Source organism: Eschrichtius robustus, chromosome 21 (genome assembly GCF_028021215.1).
Source record: "Eschrichtius robustus isolate mEscRob2 chromosome 21, mEscRob2.pri, whole genome shotgun sequence".
NCBI classification, from domain to species: domain Eukaryota; kingdom Metazoa; phylum Chordata; class Mammalia; order Artiodactyla; family Eschrichtiidae; genus Eschrichtius; species Eschrichtius robustus.
The window spans coordinates 3,895,267-3,918,817 of record NC_090844.1 but is presented as its reverse complement, the minus strand read 5'-3'; the positions used below and the strand labels follow the sequence as shown (position 1 = coordinate 3,918,817).

General features: G+C 36.0%; 1 long non-coding RNA gene across 1 annotated transcript in view; it reads right to left on the bottom strand.

Annotated features, from left to right (window-relative positions):
* The window catches only part of LOC137755914 (uncharacterized), a 290,479-nt gene that overhangs the window by 36,262 nt on the left and 230,666 nt on the right, over window positions 1-23,551 (bottom strand). The window contains exons 5-6 of the long non-coding RNA XR_011072126.1: window positions 14,458-14,685; window positions 6,712-6,833 (exon numbers count right to left, since the gene is read on the bottom strand). This is a non-coding gene — a long non-coding RNA (uncharacterized lncRNA). The remainder of the gene's footprint in view (window positions 1-6,711; window positions 6,834-14,457; window positions 14,686-23,551) is intronic.

The window sequence follows — 23,551 nt, the reverse complement described above, 5'->3', positions numbered from 1 at the left end:
TAAGTTGAACCAATTTATAGTTAAATTAGCTTGTTCTCTGGATGATTCCTAGGGGTTTCACATTTGCTTGATTTAAAGACAAATATTCTAAAATGAGGTGAGGGTATTCATTTCTACAATACAACTTAGTACCGTAGGATTTAGTATAAATAAACTATTTCCTGTCTAACATGTTTTATTTAAGTAACACAAAATTAATCATGGTGCATAATTATGACAGTAGAATAGGCACAATTTTTTTTATATTTGTTTTGGTTTTTGCTTAATTGCTTAGCTTGCCTTAGGTTTTTGTCTAAATGTAAATACTAAGCAAAGGAGGGTGCATTCGAATGTGAGCGATAGGACAGTGTGGATTAGCTGCAGATGTGAGATTGAGTTGATGGTGGTTAGTAATGAGACACATTTGGGTCCCTCATTTTTCTTAATCTGTTCTCAATATGCCCAAGATTAAGCACCTCCTCATACATGGTAGAATTATGTCTATGTACTAACTTTGCTAATTGTAAGACCAATGTTCTTTCCACACATGTAATAAAGACAATTAATGTACTTAAACAGTCCCATAGTAGTATATATAGTCCTAATATGAGTTATTTTATAAGAGAAATAAGATTATTTTGCATCGAGCCAAATTTCATGATACTACCAAAATTCTTACCAGGGTTTTTCTGTTACATGAGTATAAATATTAGCCCTGGATGCTGGTGAAGGTTGTACAACAGTGTGAATGTACTTAATGCCACTGATCTGTACACTTAAAAATGGTTAAAATGGCACATTGTATGTTATATATATTTTCTTACAATTAAAATATTACTACTATACTTACTGACTATATTTCTGATGCTTCTCATTATATAAGTTACAAATTTTAAATATTCTGCATTATTAGGCTTGATATTATTTGACTTTAATTTGTTACTTTGCATTATGATATATGATAGGCTCAATGGAAAACTAAGGAAATTTGTTAAATCTACTAATATATTTATTGCAGATAAAAGCAAAATATCAGAGGGGCTCAACATTAGACATATGCATCATTTGAATTAAATTAATACTATGTGATTTTGATACCTTTTTTTTTTTTAAAACAAGTTTTGTATTTTGTTCCATTCAATTTGGTTGTAATCTTAGCTCTTTTAAATGCCCAATTAGAAAGAAATAGATGCTGAGATTTCTATAAGAGCGTTATCAAGATCTACCACTGACAGGCATGTTCCAATAGAGATTGTTATCCTACTCCTATAGAAAACATTTAGCTGTTTTTTTTTTATTATTATGCAAGAGTGTTTCCTTTTGAAAAATTATTTTTCATGAAAGTGATATTTCACCATGAATTAGGAAACCTCATTTGGGGGTAAGTCTATATACCTGGTTAAGTAGCAATGGACCAACTCTGGAGCAGTCCCTGACATGTTCCTTATTGGCATCATGTTAGCTGACAGGATGAACATACTCAGATCATACAGGTCTACCTTATTTTATTGTGCTTCCCTTTATTTCACTTCATCAGTATTGTGGTGGGGTTTTTTTTGTTGTTTTTTGCTTTTTGTTTTTTTAAATTGAAGGTTTGTGGCAACCCTGCCTCAACAAGTGTACTGCACTATTTTTCCAACAGTATTTACTCACTTCATCTCTATGTGTCACATTTTGTTAATTCTTGCAATATTTCAAACTTTTTCATTATTATTGTAGTTGCCATGGTGATACGTGATCAGTGATTTTTGATGTTACTATTGTAATTGGGGGCATGATGAACTGTGCCCAACGTAGATGGCAAACTTAATCGGTAAATGTTGTATGTGTTCAGACTGTTCCACCAACCGACCTTTTCCCCTGTCTCTCTCCTTTTCCTCAGACCTCCCTATTCCCTGAGACACACCAATTTGAACTCAGGCCAATTAGCAAACGTACAATGGCCTCGAAGTGTTCAAGTGTTGCATGTCCCTCGCTTTAAATCAAAAGCTAGAAATGGTTAAGCTTAGAGAGGAAGGCGTGTCAAAAACCAAGGCAGGAGAAAGCTAAGCCTCTCATGCCAAACAGTTAGCCAAGTTGTGAAAGCAAAGGAAACGTTCTTGAAGAAAATCAAAACTGCTGCTCCAGTGAACACATGCACCATTAGAAAGCGAAACAGCCTTATCGCTGATGTGGAGAAAGTTCGAGTGGTCTGGATAGATCAGACCAAACACAACATTCCCTTAAGCCAAAGCCTAATCCAGGGCAAGGCACTAAGTCTCCTCAGTTTTATGAAGGCTGAGAGAGGTGAGGAAGCTGCAGAAAAAAAGTGTGAAGCCAGCAGAGGTTGGTTCATGAGGTTGAAGGAAAGAAGCCAAATTTGTAAAATCAAAGTATTATACAAGGCGAAGCAGCAAGTGGTGATGCAGAAGCTTCACCAAGTTACCCAGAAGATCTAACTCAGATAAATAATGAAGGCGGCCACACTAAATCACAGATTTTCAATTTAAATAAAACAGCCTTCTATTGGAAGAAGATGACATCTCGGCCTTTCATAGCTAGAGAGTGCAAGTAAACAGCAAGCTTCAAAGTTTCAAAGGACAGGCTGACTCTCTTGTTAGGGGCTAATGCAGCTGGTGAGTAAAAGTTGAAGCCAATGCCCATTTGAAAATCCTAGAGCCCTTAAGAACTATGCTAAATCAACCCTGCTTGTGCTCTATAAATGGAACAATAAGGCATGGATGACATCACATCTTTTTACAATATGGTTTACTGAATATTTTAGGCCCACTGTTTAGACCTACTGCTCAGACCAAAAGGTTCCTTTCAAAATATTACTGCTCGGTGACAATGCACTTGGACACCCAAGAGCTCTGATGGAGACACACGATGAGATGAAAGTTGTTGTCGTGCCTGCTGACACAGCACCCATCCTGCAGCCTGTGGATCAAGGAGTCATTTCGACTTTCAAGTCTTATTATTGAAGAAATGCATTTTCTAAGGCTATACCTGCCAAAGATAGTGATTATTCTGATGGATTTGGGCAAATTCAATGGAAAACCTGCAAAGGATTCACCATTCTAGATGCCATTAAGAACATCTGTGGGGGTCTCCCTGGTGGCGCAGCGGTTGAGAATCTGCCTACCAAGGCAGGGGACACGGGTTCGAGCCCTGGTCTGGGAAGATCCCACATGCTGCGGAGCAACTAGGCCCATGAGCCACAACTACTGAGCCTGCGCGTCTGGAGCCTGTGCTCCGCAACAAGAGAGGCCGCGATAGTGAGAGGCCCACGCACCGCGATGAAGAGTGGCCCCCGCTCGCCGCAACTAGAGAAAGCCCTCGCACAGAAACAAAGACCCAACACAGCCAAAAATAAATAAATAAATTAAAAAAAAAAAAAGAACATCTGTGATTCACGGGAAGAGGTCAAAATATTAACATACACAGGAGTTTGGAAGAAGTTGATTCCAAGCCGCACAGATTGAGGGGTTCAGTTCTTGAGGGGTTCAAGCCTTGAGCGGAGGAAGTAACTGCAGATGTGGTGGAAATAGCGAGAGAACTAGAATTAGAAATAGACCCTGAAGAGGTGACTGAATTGCTGCAATATCATGGTAAAACTTGAACAGATGAGGAGTTGCTACTTATGGATGAGCAAAGAAAGTGGTTTCCTGAGATGAAATTTACTCCTGAAGATGCGGTGAAGATTACTGAAATAACAACAAAGGATTTAGAATTTTCCATAAACTTAGTTGAGAAAGTGTCAGAAGGTTTTGAGAGGACTGACTGCAATTTTGAAAGAAGTTCTACTGTGGGTAAAATGCTGTCAAACAGCATTGCCTGCTACTGAGAAATCTTTTGTGAAAGGAAGGGTCAATAGATGTTGCAAATTCATCGTTGTGTTTTTTTAGGAAATTGCCACAAATGCCTCACCCTTCAGCAACCATTACCCTGATCAGTCAGCAGCCATCTACATCATGGCAAGACCCTCCACCAACAAAAAATTAAGACTCTCTGAAGGCTTAGATGATGGTTAGCATTTTTTAGCCATAAAGTATTTTTAAATTAAGGTATGTTTATTTAGACCTAATGCTACGGCACACTTAATTAGACTACACTATAGTGTAAATATAACTTTTATATGCACTGGCAAACGAAAAAAAACTGTGACTCTCTTTATTGTGATATTTGCTTTATTGCAGTGGTCTGGAACCAAACCCATAATATGTCTGAGGTATGCCTGTATAAGCAATCACCCATACCACCCGCAAGCCCTGAAAGAAACTTAGATAACAAAGACTTTAATTTTGATAGGAAGGAAATTAGTGTTTTCTGTTGTTACTGCATAATAAAATGGCATATTTTTTTCTTCTTCTTTGACTGTCTTTCTTGACACCTCTTTTTCTTTCCATCTTCTTTTTTCATCTTAGAGGCAGCTCAATTTATTTCATGTTATTTATTTTATATAGTGTAAAGTTATTTGGGAACTCAATACCCCAATGATACAATATGAAACGGCAGAATGTTTGGTAGCACAATATTTGATGTACTGAGAAGCCAGAAGAATTGACAGGATGTACTGGGACTCAACTGTGAATAGGATTATTTTTATCTCCTTGGATTATATTCCAATATCATGCTAAAATATCGACCTCTAATTAAACAGAAAAGTCATCTATACTGAGACAGGGACTGAGGTGGGGAAAGGAAAGGACTACATTCTCATATGTCACTCATTACCAAGAAAATGAACAACCAAGGCACAGACAGAGAGGAAATATTTGCAAAAGATACCTTTGATAAAGTACTTTTATCCAAATATATATTGTACGAGGAACTCTTAAAATTCAACCATTAAGAAAACAATCCAATTAAAAAATGAGCAAAAGACCTTAACTGACACCTTACTGAAGATACACAGATGGCAAATAAGCATATGAGAGGAGGCTCCGCATCACATGTCATTAAGGAACTGCAAACTAGAACAGTGAAATACTGCTAAACATCTATCAGAAAGGCCAGATTCCAGAATACTGACAACAGCGATTGCTGGTATTGATATGGAGCAACAGGAATCCTTATTCATTGCTGTTTGGAATGCAAAATTGTATAGCCATGTTGGAAGACAGTTTGTCAAGTTTTTTACAAAACGACACATATCCACAGCATAATATCCATAAACATCTCCTTCGTATTTACCAAAGGAGTTGAAAATATATCCACACAAAAACCTGCACACGGATGTTTATAGCAGCTTTATTCATAATTGCCAAATCTTAGAAGCAACCAAAATGTCCTCCAGTTTGTGACTGGATAAATAAACTGTACTATATCTAGATAATAGGATATCATTCAGCACTAAAGAGAAATGAGCTATCAAGCCAGGTAAAGACATAGAGGAAACTTAAATGCATATTGCTAAGTGAAAGAAGCCAATCTGAAAAAGGCTATATATAGTATAATTATTTCTATATGGCATTCTGGAAAACATAAAACCATGGAGACAATAAAAAGATCAGTGGTTGCCAGGGATAGGCGGGAGGAATGAATAGATGGAGCACAACGAAACTAATCAGTATACTACTAAAAGGATGGGTCCATGTCATTGTATGTTTTTCCAAACCCAGAGAATGTTCAACACCAAGAGTGAAGTGTAATGTAAACTATGGGCTTGGGTGATTATGATGTGTCAATGTAGGTTCACCACCTGTAATACATGTGCCATGCTGGCGGGGGATGTTGATACTGGCAAAGGTTATACACGTGCGGGGGCAGGAGGTATATGAGAAATCTGCATACTTCCTGCTCAATTTTGCTGTGAACTTAAAACTTCTCTAAAAAATAAAATCTATTTAAAAAAAATAACAGTATCGCAACTTCACAACTAGTTTATATGAAGCGTTTCACGTTATTTAAGTTATTCTGATTGATTTTACATCTGTTGCTCTAGGAAAAATTAGTTTAATGGGAAAATTTTTTGGATTAAGTACTTAATCATCAAAATTATATTTTGTAACAATGTGAAAGATCTGTGGACGTTAGGATCATCTAGAACAGTATTTGAGACTTTCTGTACCATATGATTTTTAGCACCACGTGCAAATGATTTCACCTTTGTGCCCATCAGTTTACCAACATATAGTATGGAGAACAGAAGAGCTCCTCAGATTTGTGCGAAGGATACGAGGAGACAAAAAGGCAGCCAACATAGAGGCTGGCTCAAAACAGGCATTAAGAAATATTAATTACCTGCTAACTTTGTCTCCAAAATCTACTAATTAGGCCGTGAAACTTTTCTTATTTCAAACTGTATTTTGACATTTGGGTTTCTAAATCTTTTCTCCTAGTTGGAAAGTTAGCAGAACCCTAGAGTTATCAATAAAACAAAAACCTTTACCCAGCACAGTTGAAGGGTAGAGTGTGTACTTCAGTAATTCTTTTACTAAAATTAATATTGTTATTTATGCAGTTAAACTTTTTTACCAATGATATTCCAGTAACTTACTGATTGATCTGTCAGTTGCTTTTTAACTTTATTTTTGAACAGAACGTTCTGAAAGGGGTTTTAAATAAATATAAAATTATGTGTCTCTGAGGGTTTTTCGGAACACACTGAGAGGCAAAACTAAACTATCCACATGTACGAGACTTTACAAATACACTGAGAATTCCACAATGCTAGATGTTATTGAATTAAAGTTGGATTAGAAATGTAAAAAGAGAGAGGAAGTTGTGAAAATTATGTGTCAGTCTTACCTGGTAACTAACTGTTCAAGCAGTAAAAACAGGACGAATCTTAAGTTGCTCTTCAAGTTCTAAGGTAAATAAGAAAATCCTCCAAATCTGCTGAGTTACAAAGCAGAAAGTGCCAAATGTCCCTGAGAAGTTAAATACAAATGAGTTAGCTAGGTACCCACTAGAATGCATAGGCCACACCTCCTCACACAGATTTTGTTATCTTGCAGGTGGCAAATTTCTTGTTTAGCTACTGTTACATCCAGACTGTGATTGGCCTTTTCCTGGAAAGTTCTTACATGGTTCATTTCACTTAATTCCTTTACTAGTATGTAATTAAAGATGTTTGTATAACTGTTATATGAAAGTCTTTCACAGTGTCTTCCAAAACTGTTTGGTTTTATTTCCTGAAGACTATAGACAACTAAATTTTGGATATAGTCCTGTATTTTAATTGCCTCACACTGTGTCTTTGGTGTCACTATGGTGCCAACCAAATACTCCATTATTTGAAAATCTTTCATCATTTAAAATCACTATTAATATTTCAAATAAGACTTTAGAAATATTTCTTTATAATGAGACAACATTAAACGTATTGGAAATGCTACATAAGAATATTGTAACATATTTTCTACTTAATTTATATGGATTAAAATCTAGTGGATAATTTGGAGACTGAAAACAAGAAATCATAACACTTTCGGATTATTTTGTTAACTTTTCTGTTTCTTCATATTTAAATTTGATTGCCAATTTTAATTTTGAAAATATGAATTTCTGTTTTAGAATAGCTGCATATGACCATGAAAACCATAAATCATTTACATTTAAAAACAGAATGTGTCTTCTTCTCAAACATAACTCTGAATTTCAAATTTCTATGAAAACACTTTCTTTAGTGGACCACTGGGTAATTTTAAAACATCTCATCTTTAAATTTCAGTTCACTACCTGCCAACTTTAGTCTTTCTGAACTCATAACTTTTATGAATGCTGAAAACTTTACTGCCCACTCTGAGTATACTATTTCCAGCATATTCACTTATTGCCATTTTATTTCCATCAGAAAAATTCATACCCTCTACATCAATTTCTACTTGCTCATTACCTTCACATTATAACAAAATATGTAACCCATGTTTGATACTGTTTTGATTATTACCATTTAATGTAAAAACAATAAAAACTGACCACTTTCTAAGTTTCTTACAGTGAAGTAGAGAAAGAAAATCTCAATTAGAGTGAAGTGGGAACTTGAAGGAAGGATGATAGGAGTCTGCAGGACTTGAGAGAGGGTTAGAGTATTTGTGGGAACTTGACATACACAGAAGGAGGAAGCAGTACTCCAATTACGTAAAGGGGTGAATCCAAAGGAATAGAAGCATAAACTAATATGGCAGGTTCAGAGAACAGCAAACGTCAGTGTAGCTGGAATGGAGAGAAATACATTGGATACCAAGCTAGGCCAATGGGCATAAAATGATCTCAAGGAGAGTCTATATGTTATGCGCAGGCATTTAGATTCATCCTGATCAATGGGAAACTATTTTGAATTGGAAAATGACCTTGTCAGAATGTCAGCTTGCTCACTCCCTCTTGTGAGAGCACCAGAATCACAACTAACTGCTGAACAACAATTGAAAGGAAGACAGTGGAACTCACGAAAAAAGTACCCGACATCCAAAGACAAAGGAGACACTGCAATGAGACAGTAGGAGGGGCCCAATCACAATAAAATCAAATCACATAACCACTGGATGGGTGACTCACAAACTGGAGAACACTTATACCACAGAAGTCCACCCACTGGAGGGAAGGTTCTGAGCCCCACGTCAGGCTTCCCAACCTGGGGGGGTCCGGCAACAGGAGGAGGAATTCCCGGAGAATCAGACTTCGAAGGCTAGCGGGATTTGACTGCAGGTCTTCGACAGGTCTGGAGGAAACAGAGACTCCACTCTTGGAGGGCACACACAAAGTAGTGTGCACATCGGGACCCAGGGGAAGGAGCAGAGACCCCATAGGAGACTGAGCCAGACCTACCTGCTAGCGTGGATGGTCTCCTGCAGAGACGGGGGGTGGCTGTGGCTCACCGTGGGGATAAGGACACTGGCAGCAGAAGTTCTGGGAAATACTCCTTGGTGTGAGCCCTCCTAGAGTCTGCCATTAGTCCCACCAAAGGGCCTGTAGGCTCCAGTGCTGGGTAGCCTCAGGCCAAACAACCAACAGGGAGGAACTCAGCCCCACCCATCAGCAGACAAGCGGACTAAAGTTTTACTGAGGTCGGCCCACAGAGCAACACCCAGCTCTACCCACCACCAGTCCCTCCCATCAGGAAGCTTGCACAAGCCTCTTAGACAGCCTCATCCACCAGAGGGCAGACAGCAGAAGAAAGAAGAACTACAATCCTGCAGCCTGTGAAACGAAAACCACATTCACAGAAAGATAGACAAAATGAAAAGGCAGAGGACTATGTACCAAATGAAGGAACAAGATAAAACCCCAGAGAAACAACTAAATGAAGTGGAGATAGGCAACCTTCCAGAAAAAGAATTCAGAATAATGACAGTGAAGATGATCCAGGACCTCGGAAAAAGAATGGAGGCAAAGATCGAGAAGATGCAAGAAATGTTTAACAAACACCTAGAAGAATTAAAGAACAAACAAACAGACATGAACAATACAATAACTGAAATGAAAAATACACTAGAAGCAATCAATAGCAGAATAACTGAGGCAGAAGAACGGATAAGGGACCTGGAAGACAGAATGGTGGAATTTATTGCCATGGAACAGAATAAAGAAAAAAAAGAATGAAAAGAAATGAAGACAGCCTAAGAGACCTCTGGGACAACATTAAACACACCAACATTCACATTACAGGGTTCCCAGAAGGAGAAGAGAGAGAGAAAGGCCCCAAGAAAATATTTGAAGAGATTATAGTCAAAAACTTCCCTAAAATGGGAAGAGAAGGAGCCACCGAAGTCCAGGAAGCACAGAAAGTCCCAGGCAGGGTAAACCCAAGGAGAAACACACCAGGACACTTAGTAATCAAATTGACAAAAATTAAAGACAAAGAAAAATTATTTAAAGCAACAAGGGAAAAATGACAACATACAAGGGAACTCCCATAAGGTTAACAGCTGATTTCTCAGCAGAAACTCTACCAGCAAGAAGGGAGTGGCACGATATATTTAAAGTGATGAAAGGGAGAACCTACAACCAAGATTACTCTACCCGGCAAAGATCTCATTCAGATATGACGGAGAAATCAAAAGCTTTACAGACAAGCAAAAGCTAACAGAATTCAGCACCACCAAACCTGCTCCTCAACAAACGCTAAAGAAACTTCTCTAAGTGGGAAACACAAGAGAAGAAAAGGACCTACAAAAACAAACCCATAACAATTAAGAAAATGGTAATAGGAACATACATATCGATAGTTACCTTAAATGTGAATGGATTAAATGCTCCAACCAAAAGACACAGGCTTGCTGAATGGATACAAAAACAAGACCCATATATATGTTGTCTTCAAGAGACCCACTTCAGACCTAGGGACACATACAGACTGAAAGTGAGGGGATGGAAAAAGATATTCCATGCAAATGGAAATCCAAAGAAAGCTGGAGTAGCGATACTCATATCAGATAAAATAGACTTTAAAATAAAGAATGTTACAAGAGACAAGGAAGGACACTACATCATGATCAAGGGATCAATCCAAGAACAAGATATAACAGTTATAAATATATATGCACCCAATATAGGAGCACCTCAATACATAAGGCAGCTGCTAACATCTGTAAAAGAGGAAATCAACAGTAACACAATAATAGTGGGGCACATTAACACCTCGCTTACACCAATGGACAGATCATCCAGACAGAAATTTAATTAGGAAACACAAGCTTTAAATGACACAAAAGACCAGATAGATTTAATTGATATTTATAGGACATTCCATCCAAAAACAGCAGATTACACTTTCTTCTCAAGTGCACACGGAACATTCTCTAGGAAAGATCACATCTTGGGCCACAAATCAAGCTTTGGTAAATTTAAGAAAACAGAAATCATATCAAACATCTTTTCTGACCACAGTACTATGAGATGAGCAATAAATGACAAAGGAAATAAACGTGAAAAACACAAACACACGGAGGTGAATTTTATCAAACATTTAGAGAAGAGTTAACACCCATCCTTCTCAAACTCTTCCAAAATATTGCAGAGGAAGGAACACTCCCAAACTCATTCTACGAGGCTACCATCACCCTGATACCAAAACCAGAGAAAGATACTACAAAAAAAGAAAATTACAGATGGATATCACTGGTGAATATAGATGCAAAAATCCTCAACAAAATACTAGCAAACAGAATCCAACAACACATTAAAAGGATCATACACCATGATCAAGTGGGATTTATCCCAGGGATGCAAGGATGCTGCAATATATGCAAATCAAGCAATGTGATACACCATAGTATCAAATTGAAGAAGAAAAACCATACGATTGTCTCAATAGATACAGAAAAAGCTTTTGACAGAATTCAACACCCATTTATGATAAAAACTCTCCAGAAAGTGAGCATAGAGGGAACCTACCTCAACATAATAAAGGCCATACATGACAAACCCACAGCAAACATCATTCTAAATGGTGAAAAACTGAAAGCATTTCCTCTAAGATCAGGAACTAGAGAAGGATGTCCACTCTCGCCACAATTATTCAGCATAGTTTTGGAAGTCCTAGACACAGCAATCAGAGAGGAAAAAGAAATAAAAGGAATACAAATTGGAAAAGAAGAAGTAAAACTGTCACTATTTGCAGACGACATGATACTATACACAGAGAAACCTAACGATGCTACCAGAAAACTACTAGAGCTAAACAAAAAATTTGGTAAAGTTGCAGGATACAAAATTAATGCACAGAAATCTCTTGCATTCCTCTACACTAACAATGAAAGATCAGAAAGAGAAATTAAGGAAACAATCCCATTCACCATTGCAACAAAAAGAATAAAATACCTAGGAATAAACCTACCTAAGGAGGAAAAAGACCTGTACTCAGGAAAACTATAAGACACTGATGAAAGAAATCAAAGATGACACAAACAGATGGAGAGATACACCATGTTCTTGGATTGGAGGTATCAATATTGTGAAAATGACTCTACTACCCAAAGCAATCTACCGATTCAATGCAATCCCTATCAAATTACCAATGACATTTTTTACAGAAGTTGAACAAAAAATGTTAAAATTTGTATGGAGACACAAAAGACCCCGAATAGCCAAAGCAATCTTGAGGGAAACAGACCGAGCTGGAGCAATCAGATTCCCTGACTTCAGACTATCCTACAAAGCTACTGTAATCAAGACAATATGGTACTGACACAAAAATAGAAATATAGATCAATGGAAAAGGATAGAAAACCCAGAGATAAACCTATGCACCTATGGTCACCTAATCTATGATAAAGGAGGCAAGGATATACAATGGAGAAAGACAGTCTCTTCAATAAGTGGTGCTGGGAAAACTGCACAGCTACATGTAAAAGAATGAAATTAACACCACATACAAAAATAAACTCAAAATGGACTAAAGACCTAAATGTAAGACCGGACACTATAAAAGTCCTAGAGGAAAACTTAGGCAGAACATTCTTTGACATAAATCACAGCAAGATCTTTTTTGATCCACCTCCTAGAGAAATGGAAATAAAAACAAAAATAAATAAATGGGACCAAATGAAACTTAGAAGTTTTTGCACATGAAAGGAAACTACAAATAAGACGAAAAGACAATCCTCAGAATGGGAGAAAATATTTGCCAACGAATCAACAGACAAAGGATTAATCTCCAAAATATATAAACAGTTCATGCAGCTCAATATAAAAAAACAAACAACCCAATCCAAAAATGGGCAGAAGACCTAAACAGACATTTCTCCTAAGGAGACCTACAGATGGCCCAGAGGCACATGAAAAGCTGCTCAACATCACTAATTATTAGATGAATGTAAATCAAAACTACAATGAGGTATCACCTCACACCTGTCATAATGGGCATCATCAGAAAATCTACAAACAACAAATGCTGGAGAGGGTGTGGAGAAAAGGGAATCCTCTTGCACTGTTGGTGGGAATGTAAATTGATACAGCCACTACGGAGAACAGTAGGGAGGTTCCTTAAAAAACTAAAAATAGAGCTACCATATGATCCTGCAATTCCACTACTGGGCATATACCCTGAGAAAACCATAATTCAAAAGGACACATGCACCCCAATGTTCATTGCAGCACTATTTACAGTAGCCAGGTCATGGAAGCAACCTAAATGCCCATCAACAGAGGAATGGATAAAGAAGATGTGGTATATATATACAATGGAATATTACTCAGCCATAAAAAGGAATGAAACTGGGTCATTTGTAGAGATGTGGATGGACCTAGAGACTGTCATACAGAGTGAAGTAAGTCAGAAAGAGAAAAACAAATATCGCATATTATCACATATATGTGGAATCTAGAAAAATGTTACAGATGAACCCGTTTGCAGGGCAGAAATAGAGACACAGATGTAGAGACCAAACGTTTGGACACCAAGGGGGGAAAGCTCGGGGTGGGGCGGGGTGTGGTGGAGGTGGGATGAACTGGGAGATTGGGATGGACATATATACACTAATATGCATAAAATAGATAAGAACCTGCTATTTAAAAAGTAAATAAAATTCAAAAAAAAATTTAAACGTTGATAGAATTTAAACATTTGCTTAGAGAATGTTAAGAAAGAATTAGATTCAGATTTTATGGTTAATCAATTCCCTGAGGATGGCAACTAATGGGAGTGAATAATGAAGAGTAATTTCAATGTAGTATCATTTAAAAGGGAAGTTCAAGGCAACACTTTCCAATACAAGTGGCTTCACAATACAATTCAAAATAATACACCAGATGGCTTTTTAAAAGCATGCTTTTATTCTTTCTGTTACCTGATGCAATATCTGAAACAATCTCCCATCATGATATAGTCACCTGAGTTCTGAGAATTCACATGTGGTGAGCAGTTTCTCAGATGTCATCAATGACTCTGAATAAAATCCGTAACACTTAGCAGATATTAGTAACAGAACATTTATGAGGCCCAAATAGCACTGAAGGTCCAATAAGCCTAGAATCCATGAAGGCATGATATTATTACTCACACTCTTTACCAGTCAAGTGATATAGACAGAATGAACACAACTGCAGGTGTTCGAGGTCAGTGTCATTAACCCTCCCCCTAATAAGCCTCCCCTTGGAGAAGGAAATGGAAATGAGATTAATGATACATTAACAGTAAAAGTTTTTAGTTTTGTAGTTCCTTTGTAATTCTTTACTAGAAAGGAGTCAACCATTCCTGCTGGTGATTGCTCTGTAATTATTTCTTTTATAGAATATAAGGAAATTGTATTTTAAAATAGGGTCCTGGCTCTTTATAGCTGGAGACTAAAACCATTGATGCATTAGGATGAATAAAATGCAAGAAAGTGACAGTGATGTACTGGTTTTCCATAGAGCTGTTACAATTAGTATGAAGCTAGCAAACCCTCAATTGTGAGAAAGCTGAAATCAGACAACTGCCCCAGTGCACAATCCTTTGTATGCTCCCAAGCCCACTCCTTATTTATAGGAAGATTCACAATATGGGAGGAGGCACTCCTTTCTTGTTTCTATGACATCACAGTCTCTCCAGTTTCCCCAGGTGTGACTTACCCTGCTTCTGTTCTATCCGCTCTGCAAGTTCTTCTCTTCCAATTGGCCGTGAAATGCAGGGCTTCTTGCAGCTTCCTTCTAGATCCTCATCTTCCGTATGTCCTCTGTCTAGGCAACTTCATCCACAATCCGATCACCACATATATGCCAGTGATCTTCAAGTTCAAATAGCTCTGTACTGTATTTGTGCAAAAAAAATTGCCTCTTTGATGTTGCTATTGGGTGTCTCTACAGGAAATCAAGCACAAAATGGATAAAACATGGATCGCAAGAGCTTCCTCCAAAAACATCTTCTCTCTGATGAGCCCTAGTTAGAAAACGGATTCAACATTCATCCTGCCCTAAAGGACAGAAAACTGGTGTCATCACCATGCTCTCCATCATTTCAGTATCCCACACATCTCTCTCCTCCCAACACAATTAGTAGTTCCTTCATCCTTTCTCCATCTAATATTTTCAGCTACTGAGTGGAAAGCACTTTTAAAAATCCTCCTCATATAGCAAAAATATAAAATAGAACGAAACAATCATGTACACGGAAAATTTCCCAGAATATTAGTTAATAACTGCAGAAATGAAAATCATCAGTGATCACATACTGATATGGTATCACCTGATGTAAAAGCACTGTTGCAAGTAAAACAAAAGATAAACAATAGATTTAATTGCACTCTAGTGACAAGCATGTTAGAGCCTAGAAACGTCTCAATTGTTCTAACAGAAATTGCATAGAAAAGTAAGAATCTAAGACTTGAAAACAAACTGAAAATTGACACTATGTCAAAAAGCATCTTGTAGTGGATTCAGTGTAAAGTTATTTATCCAATTTAGGAAATAATCACTGGTGCATTACAAAGAATGGTATTTACGTCTTCATTTTTTGTATTACTTTATTTTTCTTTTTACAAAATATATGAACCTAGTACTAAATCCGCCCCCTCCCCTTTTATTCCCTGAACTATGTCAAGCCTCCCTTAAGCTCAAATAAGCCTAAATTCAGAGAGGATGATGAAGGAATTTTGCATTTTATCCCATTTAAAAGTGTCAAATCCATTTCCTCAACAGCATTATATTAGCATTACTATCCCCACTCCTTTTGTTGCCAGTGATGTTTAGCTGTGTTTTAGTCTTTAATACAGAGCTTGCAAACTATTCAATATAATAATTTGAAAGCAAATAAACTGATGCAAATTACAATGGCAGAGAAACTGAGTTTAAACAGATCTCTTAAATATTTTCTCTCCTTCCCATTACTATTCACTCCATTCATAATACATTTTGCATTTTCGAAGGTGTATTTTCCCCCCATGACTATTCCGAATTACTGCCCATTCTTAATATTTTCCCTTTTTTGTTTTTTCACACCATGTTTTGGAAATAAATTATTGTTCATTTGTATGAACATTGAATAAACACATTTAATAACATGCATATTTTTGAAGGATATTTTACTGATATAGTATTGAATTCAGAAAAAGATATTAGGAGAATATACTGTGTCATATAGACTATTGTTTCCCTAAGATGTCATGAACTTATACTTCCCTCAAATATTTTCTCCTACATTTTTTCCATGGTGACTTTTTATTAATAAAAAATAAAGATTATAAATAAAATCAAGTGGTTCAATTAGACATATGCCAAACACATCTTTGTGGTATTTATAATCACGTGAATACAAGGTTTTTACTTTAATGAAAGTGGAAATAAATTTATTGATGATTCTGTTAAGTTGGGTTACTTTGCACAACTTTAAAATAAAAACATGGTTTTAAAAATTGAGGTGTGCTTTTGGTTGAATCTATACAATTAAAATATAACGATATTGCTCCTTTGCATTTTCATACTAAATAGCATTACATAGTTTAACTCATAATATAATGTATGAAGACTGTTCTAAATTTTTTGATAAAATAACTTTAAAAATTGTATATTTATGTTCCTAAATTAAACCTTAGTTCTAGAAGCAATACCACTAGAAGCTTCTGCTTTATAGAGTTGTCTTTGTTCAGGTTATTTATGAATTCCCCATAGAAAAGAGCATCATTCCTTATTCTAATGAACTGTATAATCTACTCTTACACTATCAAATCAAAGCCTTTATATAATAATGCACTTATGATAACACACCAATTTGTAGAATGGTCTCCCACTGTATTTCCAAACAATATCTCTTTTGAAGAATTTAGTTCTCATATGGCACATACAGTTTTAACCTTGCATCTAATTCTTAGATAATTGACATAAATATTTATATGGTTGAACTTTTATCCTAATATGTGTTATACAATTGCTACCATTAATCATTTCCCAAAGGTTTCCTTTTCAGGCTCATACAGTGTTTCAAAGTTGTATTATTCTGCAAAGCAGTTTTTATGATGTGATATTCAACTCTAGGCTTCAACCCAGGCTAGTGAGTAATGATAACTCATTAATATGCTTTACAAAAATCTCACCTTTACATTTTTAGGACATCTAATTATATTGTTGCCAATATTCATTTCATTAATTCTTACTTATGTCTGGTAATGTTTATTTTGCTACCTTTATATCTTTGTACTTCATATTATAACTTTACATATTGTATTATTACCTTGACATCTTTCTACTTATCTAATCATAGCTGCAGCTACTAAATTATTTTTAATTCAGCCAAGTATTTTTAAATAGTAATTATTATAAGCAAACAATTTGCTTTCCATTATTGCTGGATAACTACATTTAAAAAACCTATAGTTTAATTTTCCACCTATTTTTTGCAGTAAGTTGCTCAAGTATGCTCTTAATTTTATACAGCCAAAAAGTCACTAATAATTATTACATTTGTGGTTAATGTACCACTCGCTATTCTGTAACAATTTTAAATCCTTTTCTCATAAAAATGTGAGTTCATAGATTAAGTAGTGACAGATTCTAATTTCCTTTCAAAATATTTCTTAATGTATAGTGCTTGTTTCTACTAGGAAACATTACTCCTTTGTGTTACTGTAAGTGTTCTGAGGAATAAGTTTTTGTGGCTCAGGGCAATATCGAGTGTATCAAAGCAGTTAGTATTGCAGTGTTCAATAACAACTGAATGCCTCAGAGGGGATGAGTATCCATGAAGTACAATTTGATTCATCCATTACTTTTCCAAGTAACATGAAACTGAAATATATTTATTCCATGTAACGATAAGCTGCATCTTAGAACCATAAAAGAAAGCATAACTACATTAAAAATGTCAACAATATGTAATTATTGAACAGCAACAGTAAAATGGTATAATGTATAAATGAAGCATAACACTTCCTCAAAGGACTTCAAATCTACAAAGGAGTACTTATGATTTATTTTTAAAGTTTAAATTTTGGAGGGTAATCATAAGTTATACTATTCATAATTTTCCTTTATATACATTATTAATAGATGCTTTGCAAATTTAAAACCTACTTGAAAATCATATCCTTTCATCTATTCAATTGCAATTGGAGAACAGCCCTTGGTAATAGTATGTTTTATTTATTAATTAAATGTGAGTATTTAAATATATACACACGTATACGTGTGTATGTGTAAAATGTACTTTTTTTTTTAATGGACCGATGTAAACCTTCTCTCGCAGTGAAACTGGCTCTGCCTGTGTTGTTCTGTTTTGTTCTTTTTTTGGTTTTTAGTGTCTTGTGGAAGCCTATATATTCCCTCAGAGTTGAAGATAATGGAAAATAAAAAAAAGAATCTTAACAGTTGATTAGATATTTCAAATGTTGGCATATGTGATTCCTTTTTGCAGATATAATTAAAGTCCCTAATCAGTTGACTTTGTTTTAACCAAAAGAGAGATTACCATGGGTAGGACCGACCTAACCGGGTGAATCTTTTAAAGAGACTCAAAGCAGCAGACACATTCAAAGCAAAAGAGGTACTCCTCCCAGCCTCTGACAAACAAATACATGTGTTGTGAACTGTCTATGGAGGGCACCATGTGGCAAGGACCTACAGGTGGCCCCTAGGTGCTGAGAGCAGCCCCTTGCCGATATTCAGCAAGAAGATGGAACTTCCATTTCTACAAGTGCAAGGAGCTGAATTCTGACGACAACCAGTTGGATGAAAACTCTTGAGCCTCAGATGAGAGAGCAACCCTGGCTGACACCTTGATTTCAGCCTAGTGAGACCCTCAGTAACGAAGCGAGTTACCTCATAATCCCACAGAAATTGTGAGATAGTAAACTTTTGTTTCAAGCAACAAAATTTGTACTAATTTGTTATGAAGCAATAGAAAACTAATCCATACTATAAAGAAAAGGAGTAGAGGGATTTAGAGATATATTAGATTTGTAAAATAAAAAGGTACTTTTAAGTAAAAAACAGAAAGAAAATTTGAAGCATACGGTATCTGGTGTGAGGTTTCTTACCATTTGAAATGAAGTTCCCAAGCTAGAAGTACCATACCTTTGTCATTGTCCGTTAACCTCCTAAATCATAAAGTTTTTAAGTGAAAGGTTAATTTTGAATATCTATTCTGTGTCATTTAGGCTAAAACGTTCTTATATTCACTGACCTACCTCTGTTATTTATTATTTATATATTTAATCTATATGCATGACTAATACAGAATGAATGAGCTAAATTTGGAGTACTGTCCATAAGTTGATTTGAATTTTTAAATATACGGTTATAAGCACAATTAAGTCTTCTTACATAATTGCAACTAGATCTTGGTCAAAGTATGATGTATAAAATCTGTTGAAACTTTAAGCATCTACCAGCCCGAAGATCTCAAAATTTATAAGTAGTACTGAAATATATATATATCAAAATTTATAAGTAGTACTGAAATTGAATATGTAAAACTAAATTTTTCAAGATATTACGGTACCTCCCCCCTCCCAGTGATATGAATTAAGCTCACTGAGACTTGAGTTAAGCACTCATAGTTTCATCATTCATGAATCAGGCGAATACTAATCCTGTAAAAATAGGAAAGAACCTGTAATGTTTAGTTTTCCGTGTCAACTTTCTAGACTACAGTACCCAATTACTCAATCAAACACTATTTTTCATGGTATTGCTTTGAAGATACTCTGTAGATGTGATTAAGGTCCATAATGAGTTGACATTAAGGAGATTATCCTAGATAATCTGGGTGAACCTGATTCAATCATTTTAAAGGTTTTAAGAGTAGAATTGAGGTTTCCCTGAAAAAGAACTTGCCTATGGACTGCAGCTTCAGCTCTTGCCTGAGAGTTCCAGGCTGCTCTTCCTGAAGGCCTGCCCTGTAAATTTCAGAACTGCTTAGTCAGCCCACACCATTCCGTAATGCAATTCCTTACAGTAAGTCTTATAATATATGTACTGTATTGGTTCTGTTTTGCTGGTGGGACCCTGATACGTAACGTCTCTGGTTTGCAAACTTACGACAACGGAAACTCTCATGGATATAAAATCATTTTGGTGGATTTTTTACTCACTTTAATAATTATCAAAGGCATAATACTTAAATAACTAAGCAAACAAACGTCCTAATAGCAGGCAAACACATCTACCACGGAACAACTGAAAATTAGCAGCCCCAACGATCCATGCTGGATTTTATGAAATAAAAATTAACATGATATCCATACATCTTCACAGTGAGTGTTCAAAATAAATAGTGGTTAATAAATGTTCCACAGGTATATAGTTATTGCTGAATTGATTTTCAGTTTGAATTATGCACATACATGTATAATATTATGCAAAACAACAAAAAATGCTAAGAAGAAAAGGGGCTTCTCAGAGAGCATGTACTCTCTTACGAGGGCAAGCTTTAAATGGCATTGAGGTCACATCACCAAGGATTCAATCATCTCTGACAATCCCTTCAACAGCAAGGATTATGGGCTGACATCTCATTACCGAAGTACTGAAACATGAATAATTTGTTCTACACTGATGACCAGGAGATAGTGAAAGCCATCCAGTTATGAGGTATGAGAATAAACTCTAAATACATTACAAAAGAATAATTATGGAAAAGAAATATAAATGAAAGCTTTGTAATTATATATCTTATAATTATATATATATTTTTTTATTATAAAGGACTTGTAGTTATCAGGTGTTGATCTTATTTAAACAATAAAATTGTTTTTTTTAAATTTATATTCCCCTAATTCTCAAATTTCCTGAGAATTTAAATGGCAGAAAAATAATAAAAATGAGAGAAAGAACAGAATAAAAATTAATATTTACTTTAAAATTAAAGATTAATTGTATAAGCCTTCTTGGGATGGAAAATATACACATTCTTCTTTTTCTTCTTGTATAACATGTGTTGAAGTTAAAAATGCAGAATAACTGAATATTCAATGAAAAGGGTAAATGTGAGCACACATCAGAAGTATGTCAGAAGAAAGTGTAAATATTGTGCTTATTTTATAAAGGAAATACTGCTTTCCAAGAATATATGACACTATTCATATTTAAAACATAAAAAGATACAAAATCAACTTTATGATGAATTTAGAACAGTTGCTAGAATGAACCAATATTCTAATTCAACAAGTTTACTAATATAGACTCTACAGATATCTCTGTCCACATTCTTAAAGTGCACAGAGCAAAGATGGAGCAAGACAGGTGTTAAGGACTGAATATTTGCATTCCTTCCAAATTCATATGTTACAGCTCTAAATCCCAATGTGATAGTATTGGGAAATGGGGCCTTCAGGAGAGTTTAGATGAGGTCACGTGAGTGGGGTCCTCCTGATGAGATCAGTGCCCTTACAAGCAGAGACTAGAGAGCTTGCTCCCCCTCTTTCTGCCATGTGGGGACACAGCAGGAAATGGCCATCTGCAGGCCAAGGCCTCATCAGACACCAAATCTGCCTGCATCTTAATCTTAGACCTCTAAACCTCCAGAACTGTGAAAGATAAATGTCTGTTGCTTAAACCATCCAGTGTATAGTATTCTGTTATAGCAGTCCAAACTGACTAAGACAATAGGTGTCATAAATGTTCAAGCAAGTGTAAGGCATTTGGTGTTGCAGAAAAAATTAGCCTGCATCATAAGACTGAATTTGATATTTCATCCAAACTACAACATTGTCATCAATGATGAAAAATCTCACTTGTCCAAGAATTAAGGATAAACGTTCTCCATTTCATTAAATGAATTAAACTTTGAGTTATTAAAAATGTGTTTTATTATTAAAAGATAGCATTGGAAAATTACTGGCTATTGCTTTAAACTATCTTTTTTTTTAAACATCTTTATTGGAGTATAATTGCTTTACAATGGTGTGTTAGTTTCTGCTTTATAACAAAGTGTATCAGCTATACATATACATACATCCCCACATCTCCTCCTTCTTGCGTCTCCCTCCCACCCTCCCTATCCCACCCATCTAGGTGGTCACAAAGCACCGAGCTGATCTCCCTGTGCTATGTGGCTGCTTCCTACTAGCTAACTATTTTACATTTGGTAGTGTATATATGTCCATGCCACTCTCTCACTTCGTCCCAGCTTACCCTTCCTCATCCCCGCGTCCTCAAGTCCATTCTCTACGTCTGCGTCTTTATTCCTGTCCTGCCCCTAGGTTCTTCAGAAACATTTTTTTTTATTCCATATATATGTGTTAGCATATGGTATTTGTATGCTTACTTTCTGACTTACTTCACTCTGTATGACAGACTCTAGGTCCATCCACCTCACTACAAATAACTCAATTTCGTTTCCTTTTATGGCTGAGTAATATTCCATTGTACACATGTGCCACATCTTTATCCATTCATCTGTCGATGGACACTTAGGTTGCTTCCATGTCCTGGCTATTGTAAATAGAGCTGCAATGAACCCTGTGGTACATGACTCTTTTTGAATGATGGCTTTCTCAGGGTATATGCCCAGTAGTGGGACTGCTGGGTCATATGGTAGCTCTATTTTTAGTTTTTTAAGGAACCCACATACTGTTCTCCACAGTGGCTGTATCAATTTACATTCCCACCAACAGTGCAAGAGGGTTCCCTTTTCTCAACACCCTATCCAGCATTTACTGTTTGTAGATTTTTTGATGATGGCCATTCTGACCGGTGTGAGGTGATACCACATTGTAGTTCTGATTTGCATTTCTCTAATGATCAGTGATATTGAGCATCCTTTCATGTGTTTGTTGGCAATCTGTATATCTTCTTTGGAGAAAGGTCTACTTAGGTCTTCTGTCCATTTTTGGATTGGGTTGTTTGGTTTTTTGATATTGAGCTGCATGAGCTGCTTGTATATTTTCGAGATTAATCTTTTGTCTGTTGCTTCGTTTGCAAATATTTTCTCCCATTCTGAGGGTTGTCTTTTCGTCTTGTTTATGGTTTCCTTTGCTGTGCAAAAGCTTTTAAGTTTCATTAGGTCCCATTTGTTTATTTTTGCTTTTATTTCCATTTCTCTAGGAGGTGGGTCAAAAAGGATCTTGCTGTGATTTATGTCATAGAGTGTTCTGCCTATGTTTTTCTCTAAGAGTTTTACAGTGTCTCGCCTTACGTTTAGGTCTTTAATCCATTTTGAGTTTATTTTTGTGTATGGTGTTAGGGAGTGTTCTAATTTCATTCTTTTACATGTAGCTCTCCAGTTTTCCCAGCACCACTTATTGAAGAGGCTGTCTTTTCTCCATTGTATATTCTTGCCACCTTTATCAAAGATAAGGTGATCATATGTGTGAGGGTTTATCTCTGGGCTTTCTATCCTGTTCCATTGATCTATCTTTCTGTTTTTATGCCAGTACCGTACTGTCTTGATTACTGTAGTTTTGTAGTATACTCTTAAGTCCAAGAGCCTGATTCATCCAGCTCCGCTCTCCTTTCTCAAGATTTCTTTGGCTATTTGGGGTCTTTTGTGTTTCCATACAAATTGTGAAATTTTTTGTTCTAGTTCTGTGAAAAATGCCACTGGTAGTTTGATGGGGATTGCACTGAATCTGTAGATTGCTTTGGGTAGTAGAGTCATTTTCACAGTGTTGATTCTTCCAATCCAAGAACATGGTATATCTCTCCATCTGTTTGTATCATTTTTAATTTCTTTCATCAGTGTCTTATAGTTTTCTGCATACAGGTCTTTTGTCTCCTTAAGTAGGTTTATTCCTAG